This window comes from Lolium rigidum, chromosome 2 (assembly GCF_022539505.1).
Source record: "Lolium rigidum isolate FL_2022 chromosome 2, APGP_CSIRO_Lrig_0.1, whole genome shotgun sequence".
Taxonomy (NCBI): Eukaryota; Viridiplantae; Streptophyta; class Magnoliopsida; order Poales; family Poaceae; genus Lolium; species Lolium rigidum.
Window position 1 is genome coordinate 101,345,189 of NC_061509.1, and position 6,317 is coordinate 101,351,505.

Consider the following 6,317-nt stretch of genomic DNA (forward strand, 5'->3'; position numbering starts at 1 on the left):
GTTAATGTTGAAAGCAACTGCTGAAACTTATATCTTCCTTTGTGTTGCTTCAAAACTTTCTACTAAGAATTTATTGCTTTATGAGTTAACTCCTGTGCAAGTCTTACTGATGCTTGTCTCGAAAGTACTATTCATGAAAAGTCTTTGCTATATGATTCAGTTGTTTAAGTCATTGTCTTTACCATTGCTTCGAATCACTTCATTCATCTCATATGCTTTACAATAGTATTGATCAAGATTATGATAGCATGTCACTTCAGAAATTATCCTTGTTATCGTTTACCTACTCGAGGGCGAGTAGGAACTAAGCTTGGGGATGCTTGATACGTCTAAAACGTATCTATAATTTCTTATGTTCCATGCTAGTTTTATGATAATACTCACATGTTTTATACACACTTTACATCATTTATATGCATTTTTCGGCACTAACCTATTAACGAGATGCCGAAGTGCCAGTTCCTGTTTTGTGCTGTTTTTGATTTCAGAAATCCTACACAGGAAATATTCTCGGAATTGGACGAAACGAACGCCCAGGGTCTTATTTTTCCACGGAGCTTCCAGAAGACCGAAGAGGATACGAAGTGGGGCCACGAGGCGCCGCCACCACAGGGCCGCGCGGCCAAGGGGGGGCCGCGCCGCCCTATGGTGTGGGCCCCCCGTGCCTCTACCGACTCTGCCCTTCCGCCTACATATACTCTCCGTCGCGAAAACCCTATTACCGAGAGCCACGATACGGAAAAAGTTCCAGAGACGCCGCCGCCGCCAATCCCATCTCGGGGGATTGAGGAGATCGCCTCCGGCACCCTGCCAGAGAGGGGAATCATCTCCCGGAGGATTCTACATCACCATGATCGCCTCCGGACTGATGTGTGAGTAGTTCATCCTTGGACTATGGGTCCATAGCAGTAGCTAGATGGTTGTCTTCTCCTCTTGTGCTATCATGTTAGATCTTGTGAGCTGCCTATCATGATCAAGATCGTCTATTTGTAATGCTACATGTTGTGTTTGTTGGGATGCGATGAATATGGAATACAATGTCAAGTTGATTATTGATCTATCATATATGTGTTGTTTATGTTCTTGCATGCTCTCCGTTGCTAGTAGAGGCTCTGGCCAAGTTGATACTTGTGGCTCCAAGAGGGAGTATTTATGCTCGATAGTGGGTTCATGCCTCCATTGAATGCGGGACGGTGACAGAAAGTTCTAAGGTTGTGGATGTGCTGTTGCCACTAGGGATAAAACATCAATGCTTTGTCTAAGGATATTTGTGTTGATTCACCATACTTAATGCAATTGTCTGTTGTTTGCAACTTAATACTGGAAGGGGTGCGGATGCTAACCTGAAGGTGGACTTTTAGGCATAGATGCATGCTGGATAGCGGTCTATGTACTTTGTCGTAATGCCTTGATTAAATCTCATTTTAGTCATCGTGATATGTATGTGCATTGTTATGCCCTCTCTATTTGTCAATTGCCCAACTGTAATTTATTCACCCAACATGCTATTTCTTATTGGAGAGACACCACTAGTGAACTGTTGACCCCGGTCCATTCTTTTACATCTGAAATACAATCTACTGCAAACTCTGTTCTTTGTTGTTCTTCGCAAACAAACATCATTTTCCACACCATACGTTTAATCCTTTGTTTACAGCAAGCCGGTGAGATTGATAACCTCACTGTTAAGTTGGGGCAAAGTATTTTGATTGTGTTGTGCAAGTTCCACGTTGGCGCCGGAATCCCTGGTGTTGCGCCGCACTACACTCCTTCACCAACAACCTTCACGTGGCCTTCATCTCTTACTGGTTCGATAACCTTGGTTTCTTACTGAGGAAAAACTAGCTGCTGTACGCATCACACCTTCCTCTTGGGGTTCCCAACAGACGTGTGTCTCACGCGCCATCACCCGTGTCGGGGTAGAGGACCCCGATTCCTCCCCCTCGGGATGCTGCGACGCGACAATTCTGTCGCTGGCAGGGCGACCGGCCGACAGCCCTTTTCTCGGGATTCCTTCGCCCGAATAAAGCTATTCGGGTTCATTGACTCCGACACGGTGTGGCAGGGACATATTCTCCTCGTTTCGAGGTCGTCCGACCCGATCTTCAAATTTCAGGTTCTACCAAACCGACGGTGTATTATTCGTGTAAAAGTTTAAAAACTACTATTATTACTGGAATTAATAATAAAAAGTGTATTACTTAAATAGTTTTTGCCCATTTGTGTATACATATATATGTTGATCGGGTAGGGCTTTATGAACATCACACAATTGCTCGTGTTTAATTGGCTGTATATATGTGTTTTATTAACTTGTATTTCATATACATACTGGTGTGTAGTTTGACAATGTACCAGAAGGATCAAAGAGAGAAGCTCTTCCATATGACCTAGTTGACTAGGGTTTATGACCTAGGCCACTATTTTTTGTTTGTTTCTGATCCTATTTCAAACCCGTGAAGGTTAGGGATCTGATTGGTTTAAGATCGCAGAAGGGATCGAGGATTCTGCCACCGGTTCTCTTGTCCTAGGTTTTGTTTTTGTCTAGGCTTCTTGTGCAAGCCAGATTCGACCGCGATCTAGATGGCTTTGAAGGCGGCATCGAAGGTGAACAATGATAACGAGGCGAGTGGTTCTGGGAGTAAAAAGGAGTAAACGATGGCTGACATGCTACATAGGCTATGTTTGGGGAAGATGAGTTGCACGATCTTGCTTTCAAGGAAGAACGGGGGGTTCCAAAGGAACGAGTGAAGTGGTTAGCCTCGGCTCGCGTTCATGCATCGAACTACTTCACTACTCAAACTTTCGAGCAGCATATCATGATAGGTTGGAGCCCTACTCGTGAGGTGAAACTCTGAGCGCTGGAAGATAACCTGTTCACGATTCACTGCTTCTGTTTAGGGGACTTGAACAAGGATACCGAAGGAGGTTCGTGGAATTTCAAGAAGAAGGCAGTGATCATCGAACCATATGGTGCCCTTGTCTCACCAAAATTAATTGAGCTGAATCATATTTTCGTCTGGGTTCAGCGATCATATGCTGCCGCTATTTCTTTTAGCACGCTATTAGCGACCATATGTTTGGCTACCTTCTCTAGTTTCGCTAGAACATCCCTCACCAAAGATGCTGCCTTGTCCACCCATCATCGTCTTTGAGCACTGCAAAAAGAAAAAAGCAATTTGAATGAGCACAAATAGAAGTGTGTGATGATAAAATGAGTAAGGATGCAGGTTAAGCCTCATATGATAGTATGATTGAACATGACAAAGAAGGCCTCATATTAATGAACATTCAAGGTAAAGGGATTGTCGGCAAACTAAGTCTAGTGTACAAGCAATTTTATTACACGTAGGACTAGGTTTATGGATAACCCCTTGCCTTGCATTGTGCCACATAACAAATCATTGGCCATAGAAGAAGCATGATGGAAGCAAAACTATTAGGCCTCAAATTATTGGACACCACAACTGATGATATTCAACCACGTACAAGGCACAAGAAGGAGTGTTTTGCTTTGTAGAAGGTTGGATAGCATCAACTGTGGACAAGTTCACTGACCAATGGTGAATACTTTTTTTTGGCAAGACAGCTAATGTTGAAACTATAACGGCGATGAATTCAAAGCCATAGCATCTATCGACTCAGAATTACCTTAGTTCTCAGCCGAATGAGTCTTAGACATACCCTTACAAATATATAACCTAACCCTGGCTCGTTTGTTACAAACTTAATAGTGTGCACCGTACTTCCTATTTTCCACATAATAATTTGGTTGCATGCATCTATGTCTCACTTACCTTATATTTTGAACTATTTTAATAAAAAAAGCCGTGTGCATCACTTGATGCAGAGGCTGGGGCAAGGCTCCCGTTTCGAGAAAAAGAACTTAACTCTTGATATTGTTTGTGATAGACGCAAGAATAACCTAGTATCAACTTATTACTAATATATTGTTCATTATCGAAATGCTACCAGCTCCGACGATCGAGGTTACGTGAATAACCAATGGATCGTACATCCTGAGGACGCGACGAATTTGACTCTCTCTATATAAATTAAATCAAGGTTTAAAATAGCGTGCTATTTTTTCGCTAATTGCACGCAATAGCATATTTCAAGTGTTCACGTTAAATTTTAGTAAGTTTACTCGCTATGATGATAATCCCGAAATAGCATATTATATCGCACTAAAACATCATAGCGTTAGCTCGCTATTTTTTACAACCTATTGGTACAACGGTTTGAGTTTTCCTCGTTAAAAAAAGAAGAAATTTATGTTTCTTTTTTTGTGGTGATGAATGTCAATATGTTGATTCTTCTTCTGAATCGCAAGATAAAAGATAATATCGGTAAACTGATAATTTTTAATAAATAATTTATACTATGTCATTCCCTCGTGAAATATTGATATTAGGCTTTAAAAATTTGGAGAACTATTTTTGTATGTGATTATGTATGTAGGAGTCTATCACTTTTGGACTGAAATCCTTTATTTTAAAACTTTATCTAGTATTTTTTTTAAACGATATTTAAAATATAGCACGCTATTAGCAGGATATAACATGCATAGCATTTGAAGATGCCGCCGCTATTTCTTTTAGCACGCTATTAGCAGGATATAACGGATGCATAGCATTTGGAGGTCTTGGAGTCAAAGATCTAGACAAGTTCGCCACGGCACTTCGCCTCCGGTGGCCTTGGCATGAATGGAAGGACCCGTCGAAGCTAGATTTGGGTGGGCTATGGGAATCCTTGCTCCGACCAAGACATGGATATTTTCTACGCCGCGACCACCATCACCCTTGGCAATGGCAAGAAGACATCATTTTGGGAGGTCCCTTGGCTCACGGGTAGGAAACCGAAGGACATTGCGCCGCTCATCTTCGACGCATCTAAGCGCAAAAAGTGGAATGTCAATCTTGCTCTAAATGGAAATTCTTGGGCCAAATTGGACAACGACTTCACCATGGCACATTTCTCGCAATTCCTCGACCTTTGGACTCTTTGCCAAGGGGTGCAACTTAATGATGATTTGGATGATGACATTATTTGGAATCTCACGGCAAGTGGGCATTACTCCGCTAAATCGGCTTATAAGGTGCAATTCATCGGCTCCGTCGCTTCCTATCTCCACAAGTCGGTTTGGAAGACTTGGGCACCTCCCAAAACCAAATTCTTTGCTTGGCTACTTGCCCAAAACCGCATTTGGACCGCCGACCGCCTACAAAAGCGTGGGTGGCCAAATTGCGGCCTATGCCCCCTATGCAAGCAAACTAATGAGACGGCGGCGCACCTCTTCATCCATTGTAGGTTCACTACGCGTCTTTGGGACAAAGTGGCGGAGTGGTTGCACAACACGGACATTACCCCCAATGGGTGGACCGGCCTATCCATCGAGCTTTGGTGGCGCAACATGATAAGACCCCACTTGCCCAACCGCAAAGCCATCTCTTCGCTAGAGCTTCTTGTCACTTGGGAGATTTGGAATGAGCGCAACGCAAGGGTTTTCAACAACAAGTATGCCAACCATGATGTAATTCTAGATAAGATTAAGAGAGAGGCCCGCTTGTGGGTTTTAGCCGGCGCTAAACGCTTGGGTCAAATCATGCCGCGAGAGTAGTCTCTTGTACTCTTCTTTTTGTTCGGACTTTCTTGTCAAACTCTTCTCCTTAATTAATCGAATGGGGCAAAGCTTTTGCCCCCGTTTCAAAAAAAAAAAATCTCCCTTGACGACAACCCAATGTCTCTCCAGGAACTAATCATTACATTCTGATGGGCGCCGTCGATGTTGAGGACCAGGTGCAGTGCAAGATGACCCGTACGATTCAAGAAACATACGGGACGACATCCTTTCGTAGACAGGGGACGCGCAGTCACAGAAGCCAGGCAAATATCCTCCCTGAAAGTGAGAACGGCAGGCAAACGTAATTGGAAATCACAAAACGCCGTCCTTCTCTTCAGAAAGTGTCAAGTTAACACTGCATCTCTAGCTAGATGATTTGCCAGTCAAGCAAAGATCAAATAATCGTCGGATTCGGCCACAAGCCATGGTGCGGCTGCACATGTGCACGCTGCCGGCCGGCTTAAGTCATTCGCGATGACCTTTGCTGAGTCCCCTCCCTCCTGGAACGGATGATCACAAGTAGTAAAGCTATATAAGCAAACACACGCATACAGAATCATCACACAAGATCACCACACAGCCAGTGATCAGAATTGCAAGACCACACAGTTTCCAGACTGAAAGAAGGAATTCACCTACGTACAGCTTAAGTTCGTGAGATCTGCAGGGGCATCGTCCATCGTCAGATATAGAT